The sequence below is a fragment of the Ambystoma mexicanum genome, chromosome 4q (assembly GCF_040938575.1).
Source record: "Ambystoma mexicanum isolate Mex_15411 chromosome 4q, UKY_AmexF1_1, whole genome shotgun sequence".
Taxonomy (NCBI): Eukaryota; Metazoa; Chordata; class Amphibia; order Caudata; family Ambystomatidae; genus Ambystoma; species Ambystoma mexicanum.
In genome coordinates this window covers 132,925,595-132,939,692 of record NC_090928.1, presented here as the reverse complement: position 1 = coordinate 132,939,692, position 14,098 = coordinate 132,925,595, and the positions used below count along the sequence as shown (strand labels likewise).

Here is a 14,098-nt window from a genome sequence, read left to right as displayed (position 1 = left end):
TTGCATCTTGACTTTCGAGAATCGAAAGGGGATGTCGACATGGGCGTGCCTGTAACACTACCAATACGTGACGTGTAGTGTACCCAAGATCCCTCACGCGTTGAGGTCCCTCCGATTGTATTTTCTCTGCCAAGAGGGAGCCTTATGCCTATCGTGAGTACAGAAAAGAGAGAGAAAGCAGTAAGACGTCTATGTTCCTTCCACCGAGCAGGAGGAAGGGTGGGCGCATGTGAATCTAAGCAGATACAACCATCAGAAATGCTTTTACGGTAAGTAATGCATTTCTTCTGATGTTTGTTAATCTGCTTAGAATCGCCTGGTGTGCATAGACTAGCAAGCTGTACCCGGAATTGGAGGTGGGTTGTGAGAAGGAACAGTAGTGAAAAGATGTCTTAGTACTGCCTGTCCCACCTGAGAATCAGACCTAGAACGAGTGTCTAGGCAATAGTGTTTTGTAAAGGTGTGTACAGAACTCGAGGTTGCCGCTTTGCAAATAGATTTGAGGGGAACATTTGCAATGAATGCGATGGACACCCTAGTGCCTCGAGTGGAATGTGCTCTAGGCTTGAAGAGCAGCTCTCTCTTAGCAATGTGTAGCAGAGCGTAATGCATTTGACAATCCATCTAGAGATCGTGGATTTGGAGACTTTCTCCCTCTCTTCCTGCCGTTACCGAAACTAAGTGGGCGAGTTCTTTCCATGTACAACATGACCGCTCTGCATACATCCAGTGTGTGCAGGGTTCTTTCTCCCATGCTTGAAGGATTTTGAAAGAACGTTGGTAGTTCTATTGACTGGTTCACATGAAACTTGGAAATTAATTTGGGTGCGAATCTAGGGTGAGTGCACAGAACTACCTAGTCTTTGTGAACTGTTACAAAGGGATCTAGGATTGAGATCGCTTGGCGTTCACTTACCCTCCTGATGGAGGTAATAGCTCTTAAAAAAGCAGTCTTAAGGTTGAGGTCTTTAAGACTTGCCTTGTGCATGGGCTCGAAGGGAGCCCCCCAAAAGCCTAGTCAACACCACGTTTAGGCCCCATCTGGGAGCCATGTTAGAAATGGGAGGGAGAATTCTTTTCACTACCTCCGTGAAAGCTTTAATAACTGGTATCTTCCACCATGACACTTTTTGTTGTGATGTAGTGGAGGCTGAAAGTGCAGCTAAGTGCACTTTTAAGAAGTTGAAGACCAGTCCTGAGTCAAGTAAATGAGTTAGGTATAACACAATGTGGGTGGGAGAGCAGTTAATCGGGTTAAAGCTCTTTGAGTTGCACCAGATGACAAACCATTTCCATTTGCTGGAATAGCAGTATCTGGTGTTCGGCTTCCTTGCTTCCCTGAGAATGTCCATACATCTCTGAGGGAGTTGCAGGTGTCCAAACTCTATGACCTCAAGAGCCAGGCCGCTAAGTTCAATGTCTGCGGGCATGGGTGAAGCGTCTCCCCTCTGTCTTGCGACAACATGTTGTACGGGCAAGGCAGTTTGATTGGAGGAGATAGGGACATCTCCATTAGATGAGCGAACCAGGGTTGGCAGGCCCAATGGGGGCCACCAGTATCATTGTGTCTGGTTCCTGGTGCATCTTGTGCACAATCTTGTTGAGAATGGGAGTCGGGGGTTGGGGTGGGGGGTGAAGCGTACACAAATTTCCCTGACCATGTTATTCAGAGTGTGTTCCCCTTGGAGCGGTTCTGGGGGTACCTGGCGGCGTAATCTTGGCACTGAGCGTTTTCCAGAGTTGCGAATAAATCGATCCCTGGAAAGCCCCATTGTGCAAAAACGTTGGCGACGATGTCGCCAATCGTACTCCCTGGGCAACGGAAAATCTCTGCTGAGTACATCTGCCAGAAGATCGAGCTCCCCTGGAACATGTTGTGATAAAAGGAACATGTTGCGTTTGAGGGCCCACTTCCAAATGTTCTGAGACAGTTTGGACAGCCCTGGAGAATGAGTGCCCCCTTGTTTGTTCAGATAGTAGATGGCCGTAGAGCTGTCTGTGAGAATTAGGGTCGGCTTTCCCTGCAGCTGTGTTTCGAAAGCTTTCAGTGCTTTGAACACTGCCAGCAGTTCCAGCAGATTTATGTGGTTGGATGCTATGTCTGACGACCAAACTCTGTTTGCAGAAGCAGGTGGGCTCCACACACTGTAAGCAAAGCGTCTGTAGTTAGAGTGGCTTCCACTGTGGGGGTGGTGAAGGATTTCCCTTTCAAGAGGTTTTCCCTCGACCACCACCGCAGCAAGAGAACTAGGGCCGGTGAGAGCACTACTAAATCCTCCCACTGTCCGTTGCCCTGACACCACTGGCTGCTTAGCCACTCTAGCATTGGGCGCATGCGCAGGCCAAGTGAGGAACTAAGTAGATACATGACGCCATCATTCATATCAGACGCATAGTGTTGCATACTGTTACCTCTCGAATGGCTACATATTGAGGAATTTGAAATAACATGTTTTGAACCCTCTCGTTGGAGGGAAAGTCGAGGCCGTCCTTTGTTCGAATTAGAGCCCCTAGGAATTGTTTGACTTGACTGGGGTCTAAGCTGGACTTTTTTCTCATTGATAAAGAAACCCAGACTGAATAACAGATCTATCGACTTTTGGGTATTTGTCAGACATGACTCGTAGGAGTCCCCTGTTATGAGCCAGTCATCGAGTTAAGGATTTACTAGAATGGATTGCCTGCGCAGGTGTACTGCCACTGCTAGCACTTTTGTAAATACCCTTGGTGCAGATGCTATGCCAAAGGGTAGTACCTTGAACTGATAATGTTTGTTCTGTATCATAAATCGGAGGTATTTTCTGTGCGCTAGCAACATCGAAATATGAAAGAATGCATCTTTCATGTCCAGAGTTGCCATGTAATCCCCCCCCCCGTGTGAGCAGGGGAATTCCTTCCTGCAGGGTGACCATGCAGAACTTTTGCGGTTTTACAAATTTGTTCGCTGGGAGCAGATCTAGAACAGGGTGCATGGTTAGATCCTTTTTGGGTACAAGGAAGTACACTGAATAAATACCTTCTTTTACCTATGTTGAGGGTACGATCTCTAAGGCTCCTTTCTGTTCCAGTATCTCGACTTCTTGCAGAAGTATGCAAAGATGTTCTAGTGTTAGTCTTCGTTGTCGCGGAGGTCTGAATTTTGGGGACCGGTTGAACTCTACACAGTACCCGTGGGTAGTGGTTTCTAGCACCCACTGGTCCGTGGTTATTCCCTCCCAGGTTTGTTTATAAGCAATGCCTGCGTCTCAGGTTTAAATCCTGAGTTACGAAGCCATGCATGTCTTTTGAGGAGTATGCCCTAAACCAGGGCTCGACTGGCCGTCTCGGAAGAATCCAAGGTGTTCTTTAAAATGCTCTGGTTAACTTGCCTACCCTCAGAGAGTGTGGTGAGGAGACAGGTTCGTAGAGGTTCTGGAGCCTCTTGTAGGCCTTCTTGCATTAAAGCCCATTGCGCATCGGTGTAACTGGCCAATAAAGTGGTGTTATTGGCAATACGCGTAGAGTATGCCACTGATTTTGTAACCCTCTTCCCAAGAGCGTAAAGTTTTTTCCCCTTCTTTGTCAGAGGGTGCCTCGCCAGTTGACAAAGGGACCCCTGCTCTTTTCCTTGTGGCAGTGACTACCAAAGAATCTGGGGTGGAATGACCTCTAATATATAGAGTATCCGAGGGAGAAGGGCGAAAAAGTTTTTCAATTCTTGGATTTACACCTCTTGTGAGAGCAGGTGTTGCCATGGAGGGAACCAGGCATTTTTTAATCGAATTGAGGAGAGGGATAGCTTGGCTGGCTGGAGGCTTCTCTGAGTATATCCTCAATGAAGTCGGCTTCAGGGGCTGCCTCTTCAGTGGCAATTTTAAAGTGTTTAGCTGACTTTCGTAAAATGACATTAAATGTCAGCTGATCATCAGTTGGAGAGGGGTTTCTTGTAGGGGTGGTCTGAGGAGAGTCCAAAGTCAGAACATCTGGATCTTGTGGATCTGGGGACTGCCAACGTTGAGGGTCACCCAACCTGGAGGGAGGACCCAGATCCCTCAAGCCTTCAATGGGCTCATGTTCAATGGGCTCATGTTCTTCGGTAGAAAAAGGATTTTCCTCTACAGTAACTGGTGGAATCGAAAACCGAAAGCTTATCATCGCCGTACGCTTTCTTGTGATGCGTGTTAGCGGAAGTATGTATTTTTGGGGTGGCGCCCTTGGTCTTGGATTGCTCAGTCGCTAGGCGCATATGCGCCTCCAGGGAGGGCTGCCGATCATGGTGGTTGGTGGGTATCGCCGGAGGTACTGGTGTTCCCGTTAGCGCCAAAGTCTTCTTCGACGTAGTCGAAGTAAGGCTGGGGGTTGTATGCTTAGTGCAGTGTACTTGTCTGTCTTTGTCACCGGGATGTGACTTCTCCATAGCAGAGCTTACGCCGTGCTTATCAGGGCCGGGGACAGGCTATGCAGAACGTGAGCGTTCCGTTGAAAGGTCAACAACCTCTGTTTCGGAGGCCCGATAGTCACTCTCGCCGTCGTCACATTCGGTGGTAGCGGCAGTGAGAGAATTACCAGCCTTGGACATACCGTAGGCCTCCCACCGTTTTACCCTACGCTCCTTTAAAGTCTTGGGGCGAAGGAGCTTAAACGCCACACACCCTTCCTCTTTGTGATCGAGGGGCAAGCACCGGTTACACCGTCTATGCTTACCCTTCCAAGGGAATTTGCTCTTACAAATGGGGCAAAATCTAAATGGAGTCCTCTCCATAGCTGAGGGCACACAGAGTGACGAAGACCAAACGGGAAAGGTGAAGGAAGGGGAAAGGCATTTTCAGTTTGAAAAGAAATGTCCACCCCGACCCACTCTCCCTGCTGTATAAGCTGGCGGAAGACCTGGCCACGTGGTCGGCAACGCCGACAGAATCACTGTCCGTCGAAGTTCTCACAGGTCTTCGGCGCAGATCGGAACAGCCGTCGAGATAAGGGACGGAAGGGGTGATCTTAACTATATTTATAGAATTATTCGACCAAAGGTCGGTTGGACAATAGCAATGTTCTTTACGAACTCTGCATAAGGGCGACCAGGTATCTGGGCGGAAAAAAACAATCTGAGGGACATCGGTGCGTGAGGGATCTTGGGTACACTACACGTCACGTAGGGATAGTGTTACAGGCACGCCCATGTCGACGTAACCTTTCCATTCTCGAAAGACAAGATGCAATACTCCGCGGTTACCAATGGATGTCGGACTATGCACAGCATGTGATTCTAAGCAGATAACAAACATCAGAAATGGCTGATTATTATTACACTCTTAGTACAGCAAAATGGAATTAAACCTTCATACCGAGAACAGCTGGCCGTTATGCCGTCACTCAAGGGTGGTACTACTTGAAAGTGGCTGCGCACAATTCCATGGCTATAGGCAGATCTTCCTGAAGTTTATGAATTGGTCCAACGAATCAACCCATTTCAAGCTTTTCATTTCCCGGTTCAACTTTGCAGCCACCCATCAAACCAATGGGCATAGAAAATGGTGAAGGGCTCTTTTAAAAACTCTCCATCCTGCTTTATATTCCCCAGTCGCACAAGCTCAAATAACTCCTGGCTGTGTGACTATGTAAGGCAGCGTTTTCACTTTCTGCAGTGTGGCATCAGGGACAGCAATAGTGGCACTGTATTCTAGCCGGATTGGCATCTTTGGCATACCAGCTACCGCAGTATCTTCTGTAGGTACACACGTGCCTTTCCAATTCTTATATAACGTACATTAAAGGATCCCAAATATGGTGGTGTTAAGAAAATTCCAGGTTAGAGCATTGAAGAGGGAAGATCAGAAAATGCCCTCTATCCCGGAAGACCCTCTAACAGGAAGAAGCATTTGGGACAATATGGCCGTCGTTCATATGAGCTTACACCCATTCCCACTGCTGCCACAATGGATAGTTATCACGAGAGATAGCCTCCCAGCAGACCCTACAACCCTGCAGCAGTGTGGACTTTACCCAGAGTGAACAAAGAGACACAAGACGGAGCTGGAGACAGCTACATGGATAGACTCGACTAAATACAAAGGAACCAAACCACTTGTCGTTAGAGACACAACGCAATGACTTAGCTATGTCAGACATGAAGCACACCTGCTATCCACACACTCTGGACACTCACACACACACATGCACGAAGAACACAGGTATACAGCTCTATTAGAGGACAGTGACATATACATACTGTCCGCACGTTCATTATTTTTACCATTAGGTCTGCAACAGCACTGCGTTAACGCAAGAAGCAAGACGAGTTCATGTACATGCTTGCAGACGCTTATATGCAAATAACCCCATGGTGTGGTAGGAGCACTCAAGAGACCTGACAGCCATAACGTACTAACCGACAGGCTACAAGAAGATGTGCACAGTAGAAGCCAGGCCATGGCTTAGGAAATTAAGCATGCCACGATCAATGTAGAAAGGGACCCCAAGCCTCACAGAATACTGTGCAAGCCAAGCCATTGTGGCTGGAGCGAAGCCGCCACCAAGGTCGCAATGTTGCAAATGACATTCCTCACTTCGAACCAACGCAACACCGGCTGCAGGAGAAGTGCGCTCTCTGACAAAATACATAATAATTTTAAGATCCTGGCCTCACAAGCCTTGCCTTCAAGCACGTGACCTGGCCGAGCTGAGGAGCTGCCAAGATTGGTGTATGAGTAGAGCAATCTGTTCCGACGTCCATACAATAGCAGCAACAAAGTTCTTACATCCACGCAACAGTTCTGAGTTGGGATCCGGAGCGCGCTCATTGCAACTTTATGGAACTGCCAAGCATACCACCTGACACTGTCTCGTCCAATTACACCACACACCTATAGGGTCCTATATGAGACTTACTACTCAACGGCCTATCCTAAATTTTGGAGACGGTTCCAAAGAATGATGCCAATGTGACGTCAGATGTTATCAAAACTGGTCTGTGAGCCATTGTCCGTTGAGAGATGCGTGGACGTCCTTCCATGTATGTTATCCCCATGGTGCTTTGGCTGTAATAAACCACAGTAATTCCTTGCCTCTTGTGTGGACCTGGTATTCTTGATTGGGGAAGGAGTTGGGCCTTATACAAGTTCACACCTGCGGGCTTCCAGAGCGGCTCAGCCGGACTGGGGGTCCGCCCCCAACAGCATGTAGTGACAGTACAAAAGGGATTTGTTTGCCAACTGCTGGGCAGGTCCCTCTGCTCTTGGCATATCAAACCAGACTTCTTCATGGAGCACTTCCCTCCTGTCGCCTCTGGAATCTTAGTGATCCCCTACCAGTTTCTCTGTGCAGTACCATCAGATGCCCAGATCTTATGGCACGCACACCTTGCCATAGAGTAAATATTTGTTTTGTATCTGCTGATTGGCTAAGCTAATGGTTAATGTGTTCATCCCTATGCTTATATAGATGAATGCTCAACTTCAAGGCTCCCCCTTGAGGGTGCCTTTAAGCATTGAAAGTAGATCTTCCCCTGATTCTTAATATCTAGGCGGAGGACCTATTAGCACTACTGTACTTTGTGGCATGTCCTAAGTGTCTATTGACCCAACGTAGGTTTCCATCACACAGGCATGGAATATTCTATTCCTGTAAGAAATCTATAAGCAGGCACGGAAAAAGATAATTGCCCTGACAGAGAGAAAGAAAGAACATTTTAGTACAATGCAAGTCCATTTTATGCATTAAGCCCAAATCTGGAGGGGCAGGGTGCCTTTGAGTTTTCTACCCTTTTCTTGAACCCGGGATTGTTCTCATCCCAGTTCTTTTGATCTACTTTGTCTCCACAGATCAATTTATTTACATCTGTCCTTCGATTGAGCCTGGTACTAGAAGTAGTTGCTGACAATGTCTTCGCTCTAGGTTGAGACTCTGGTATCTATTGTTCTCCCCTTTTGTCATATATTTTATTGAATTTCTGATTGGTTGAGTTGGGAGGGTGGCACTGTCATGTTTTTAGATTTTTAAATGGTTATTTTCATATTTCTTTGTAGAATGTGTGTGTTCACCTCATCACCAAATTGCAGCCAGAAGGATATTGCTATTTCAATAACAAGTGGTCATATTCTAGCAGCACATGTTATTAACTCCAATGTGATACTCTGCGTTGTTTTGCTTAACGAACTTGAGTGCTTTGTTCTGAAGACTATGACCATCAGTCGCTTAAGACTAGATTTATCTGAATCGTCGAAACTAACAGCTTAGGTCTACTTGGGTGACATGCTTGCCAATCTTCTTTTGTCCCCATTACTTGTAGTAGACTCAATGCACTTTAGATTTAATACACTTTAACTTTGATTAAATTATTTGAGTATCTGAGGTACTTTACTGCACGCCTCAGAGAGCCATAGCCTTACTCCTCGCGAAACCTTGGATCGCCACGGAGCGAGTTCTGTTCCTCTCCGTTCTTACATCATCCTAGGCCACACAGTGTGTTTGCATTGTTACACTTTAGGAATTGTTTTCTACGATGCCTTATGCTTTTTATGAATATCAGATGTTTAGCATGGATTACAGTAAAAACATTCAGATTTACCATTTTTTATGTTTATTATGTGAATAAAAATAGTTTTTTGATAAAATGTCTGTTCTTGTGTTTTGACCTAGCCTACCTTTCAACCAACCATTTGAAGCCTTATTATATGTTATGAACTAAAATTCATGTTGAGTTCCGCGAGACATAACCCCCCCTTACTTCAATGTGATTGTTTGACCATGTAATGGAGCATGTGCAAGGACTTTTCCTGATGCTTACATTTGTGGATTCATAAGGAATGACATTCTGGAAGAATCACCTCATGTGTAATAGTGCACTACAGAAAGTGACTGGGCATCAGCCAAAAGTAAGCCAAACGGGTACACAGGGGCCCAAGACAGCAAATACCAATGCTCAATGGTAAAATAAATAAGACACCCAACCCCGGCAAAATCCATATTCTTTGAATCTCTATTTAGAACAAGAATTAAAGTAATGCAACTTCTTAACACACAAATGGTTAAAAGACTGTAATGAAAAGACACCAAACTATGAGTTCTTGTGAAATATTGGACAACAGCATAGATGCAGGCGGTATTGGGAAGAGAAACCTGGATAATTGAATGAGTTATGTTGAGGTTCAATGAAAAGTAGTTCTTTGGTCTCATTTATTTAATGTATTTATATATACGTCAAACAATACTTTTTTGATCAAAAAAGAACATAAATAGATAAATAAAATCAGATTTGACGGGAAGCAGTGAGCTTCTTACAATGGAGTGAGTTTGAGGGACATTCTGACCAGGTCGTAGAGGGGAAAAAATGGAACAGACACCGGGAACAATACATAAAAGTGTACATACATAGATAAAGGACAACCAACATTGGACATTTTTAAGTGCAGGTAAGCGGTACGGCCAGCTGTGCTTGGGATGTGACCATGATGGGTTAAATTGCTAGAGTGGAGGCAGAGGAAGTGAGGGACAAAGGCAGGTTAGAAGCGAGAGAAAAATGTTAGCTAGCAGGCAAATGAAAGGCATGTTATGAGGGTAGATCAGAGGTGAGGAGGTAGGCTTTTAAGTTTGGTTTTGAACAAATCCGTGTGGGCAGTTTCTCAGATGTCACGGGGAAGAGAATTCCACGCAAGTGGAGCAAAAAGAGAGAAAGAGCTGAAGTGAGAGGAAGCACAGGGAGGCAGAGGGGCCACAACGTAGTCGGGGAGAAAGAGAAGAGATTACAAGACGGCTTGTAAAGTTGTACAGAGGAGGATAAATACAGCAGTGCCTTACCGTGGATAGATTTGTGGACCAGGAGAAGAAATTTAAATCTGGCCTTGTTTTGCATCATCAGCCATCCAGCCTGGTGATGGTACGAAGAAGTAGGTGTGAAGTGAGGGAGTTCAAAGAGTCCTGGTAGCAAAGTTAATGATCTTATCGAGAGGACAGAAAGCCTAGTTGGAGAGACCAAAGAGGATGCTAGCGCAGCAGTCCAATTTAGAGAAAAGAAGAGTTAAGAGATGCTGGACGGTGTTGAACGGAAGGAGATGGCTCATTTTCCAAATATTTGGGAGGTTTGAGGTGAGCTGCTGTTGCAGTTTTGGAGAGGAGAGTAGAGAAGGTATGAGAAGGGTCATAGGTTTCAGGCTGCAGAAGAGCAGGAGAGATTATCAGGTGGGAACTGGAGGAAGAGACATGAGTTGCAGGGAAGAACACCACCTCTGTGTTGGTAGAGTTTAACAGAGTGCAAAGCCATCCAATATTTAAATGGCATAGAGGGAGTTTTAAATTTTGATAGAGCGGTCAGAGGAGATTTCAGGAAAAGAGAAGATGATTTGGGGGTCATCCTTGAAAAGTTGGTACAAGAACCCAAAGGAGGAGTTTAGTGCCCCAAGAGCAGAAGTGTAGAGAGTAAAGAGAAGCAGACCTAAGACAGCGGCTTGTGGAACACCAACAGTTAGAGGAGTGAGTTGAGAGGTGTTGTTGCTCCAAGAGACCGAGAATCGGCGAGGTGCAAGATATGATTCAATCCAGGCAAAGGTTCGACCGCGAATCACGAGAAGAGAGAGAGCATTAAGGAGATCATAGTGATCGACAATGTCAAAGGCAGCAGATCAGTCAAGGAGGATTAGGTTAGAGAACAGGCTGGAGAGCTTAGCAGAGGCGATGAAGTTGGACACATTCCTGAGAGCAGTTTCCGTGGAGTGACAGGAGCAGGAAGCTGCTTGTAGGGGGTCTCAAAGGTTGTGGATGTTTAAGAAATTGGTAAGACGGTTGAAAACAGTCATTTCAAGCACTATAGAGTAGTGCATAAAGAGAGACACTGGGCAAAAGTTAGCCAGTAGTCCCTTGCTTTTTTAGGAGACGGATGACCGTGGCTGTTTTGAAAACAGAGGAAAAGCAAGCAGAGTCGAAGGACAGGTTGAACAGTTCAGCGAGGTGAGAGGCCACAAAGAGGCAATATGCTTGACTAGCTGAGGAGGAAGAGGGTCTGATCGGGCACAAGAGGGGTTACCCTTCATCAGTAGAGATAGCACTTTGTCAGTATTAGTGTGACTAAAGTGGGAGATAGAGTGTCAGGATGATGGTAGAATAGGCAGAGTGTATAATGTAGGAGGAATGAGTGTGAGGAAGGTCAGAAGAGAGTCTCTAATTTTGAAAACGTTTTCAGCGAAGTATTTAGCTAGGTCATTAGCTTTAAGAGTGGAGTTGAAAGTCAAAGACTTGGGAGGAGTGAGTTGTGGGTGCCCTATAGCCAGCGAGGATGGTTGGAGTGAGTGTCAATGAGGGTCAATTCCCTTTTTGCTTTATCAAGAGTGGACTTGGAGAGAGTTCAGGATGGAGAGGTAGAGTTGCATGTCCTCATGCGAGTTTGTATGCCTCCATTTGCGCAGCAACCAGCACATGTCTGGGCAGAGAGAGAATGAATGGGGTGACACATGGTTGAGGATCCAGAGACATAGGGGTGAAAGTAAGCAGTGGGAAGTCAGAGGAGAATGAGTCATAAAGTAGGGATTGGAAGCTGGAGAAGACAGTGTTGGTGGAAGAGGCATTGGGTGTGAAGGAGGAGAGTCGACAGATGATATTGTTGTGCTCTCTAAGAAAATTAGCTCTAACCTCAAAATGGTAGCGGACTCTCTTGCACCTTTGAAAGTCAAAAAAATATCATCTGAAAGGAAACCTACCAATCCTTGGTTTTCCCCTGAACTTCAATCTTTGAAAGCTGCCTCCCTTAAGTTATTCCACATCTGGAAAACTAATCAATCCCCTACAACACTATCCAACTATAAAGTATCCGCTCATAATTACAAAAGAGCCATTACTGAAGCTAAGAAATCTTATCTGGACTCCAGAATTCTACAGGCTACCTCGAACTCTAAAGAATTATTTAAAATGTTGAAAGAACAAGAGACTATCCCAGAACCTGTAGTATCGACGGTTATAAAAAATGACGACTGGTGCTTGAATATTCAGAATGCCATGACCAATAAACTTAATGGCATCCGAGAATCTATAGCTACCAAAAAAAGTGCACTTAATACTCAGGGCACCCACTCGGCCAATAACATCTTTACTAGGGATCCAGACATCCCTATCTTTGACTTTGTTCCCATATCAGAGGTGGAACTTGCCTCCATTATCGACAAACTCAAAGCAACTAATTGCACAGGTGATCCATGTGCCTCTACTATTATTAAAACATGCGCCCCTACTTTGGTACAAGCGATATGTAAATTCGCTAATGCTTCTCTTCGAAGTTGTACAGTTCCAGATGACCTGAAACAAGCCTGGGTTACTCCATTATTGAAAAAAACCAATTTGGATCAAGGAGTACCCACTAATTATAGGCCCATAACTAATACCCCGTTCTTGCTAAAGATACTAGATCGGGTTGCCTATACTCAGCTGGCACAACACCTTAGCTCACACCCTATTCTCAACCCTTTCCAGTCAGGGTTCAGACAAGGTTTTGGCACCGAGACCTCATTATTCGATCTCAAGTCACAACTGGCTCCAAAGAATGGGCAATCAGAAGGTCTCCCTCCTCATCTCTTTGGACCAATCGGCAGCGTTCGACCTCGTCGAGCATGCCATACTGGCAGAAAGGCTTATGTCTGTAGACAACTGCTCGCAGCCCGCCACTAACTGGCTACTCTCCTTCCTGTCTCATAGATCTAGCAGAGTTTGCGCTCATGATGCCAAGGCTCCTGCAATTAAGATACATTTTGGCGTGCCTCAAGGAGCCAGTTTATCACCTTGCATATATAATATTTTCATGACCCCTTTCTTTGCCCACCTTGCGCAGGAAGGCATTCTATTCTCTAATTACGCAGATGACATGCAATGTGTCATCCCCCTCACTGGTCAGCACAATCAGGATTAAAGAGAACTAAATCGCATATTCACAATCATCGAACACTGGATGATGCTGAACAATCTCGCCTTAAACCGAGGGAAGACGAAACTCATGGTTGTGGGTTCTGACAGTATTTGGTCTAAACTAGACCCAGCGTATAAACATTTTCAGCTGGGAGATGCTCTCATTCCCTCTCTTCCTAAAGTAAAGATCCTAGGGGTGGTGCTTGGCCAATCGGTTACCATGAATTCCTATGTGGCTAGTACTGTGTCCTCGGCCACCTACTATATCAAACTGCTATCCCACATGCAACCACTTATCTCTCAACCTAATGCAGAGTCCATTGCTCGTGCCATCATAGGATCTAAACTGGACTATTGCTGCAGCCTCCTAGCAGGTGCAAGCAAAAAGACCATTAGTCACCTGTAGGTGGTGCAGAATGGAGCGGTCAGAGTTATCTCGGGTCTGGCCTACAGAGCACATGTGTCTGAGGCACGTTGCGCGTTGCACTGGCTGCCCGTGGATGCGCGTATTACCTTTAGACTCATGGTCATTACCTTTAAATGTCTCAAGGGCATTATGCCCACTTACCTTCAAAGATACATAAGAATAAAATCCAATGGCAGAAATCTTCGCTCCAACAATCAGAACCTGCTTCACCAGCCTAAAGTCAAAACCAAAAAAGCACAATGGGGTGCCTTCGCCTTTGCGGCACCAGCTATCTGGAACACCCTACCAGTTCGGTTGAGATACTCTGTCGATCTGACCAACTTCAAGAAAGACCTAAAAACCTTCCTTTTCAAGTAGCAGCACTTGACTCTCATTCTTCCCTTCTGCTTCCAGATCTACCTATATGTTTGACCTTTTTGTCCTGTCTGCGCCCTCACACCTGTGGGTTTATGGTTGCGCAATATAAATTAAATAAAGTAAAAGTAAAGTAAAGTGAATTGTAGGTCAGAGAGTAAGGGAGGAATGTCAGAAGGTTTAGATTTCCATTTAGTAAAAGGTGAAGCAAGTGTGATTGAAGATCACAGGGTGGAAAGGAGATGGTGGTGGAAACTATTGATTGATCAAATAGGGATGCTTAGACAGTAGTATTAGAGGCTGAGAGAGAGAGGTGGAAATGAATAAGAGATCCAAAGTGTAAGCAGTATGTGACTAGGTAGATTATGGGTAAAGTGGAGAGCGTGGCCACTAAGAAAAGACTGAAGTTCAGATTTCTGAGAAGTGGTTGAAGAGGGAAGGTTAAAGTTATGTAAGAGA

At 45.6% G+C, this 14,098-nt stretch overlaps 1 protein-coding gene across 2 annotated transcripts in view; it reads right to left on the bottom strand.

Annotated features, from left to right (window-relative positions):
• The window catches only part of MAP3K5 (mitogen-activated protein kinase kinase kinase 5), a 1,851,596-nt gene that overhangs the window by 359,729 nt on the left and 1,477,769 nt on the right, over positions 1 to 14,098 (bottom strand). The window lies entirely within an intron of this gene.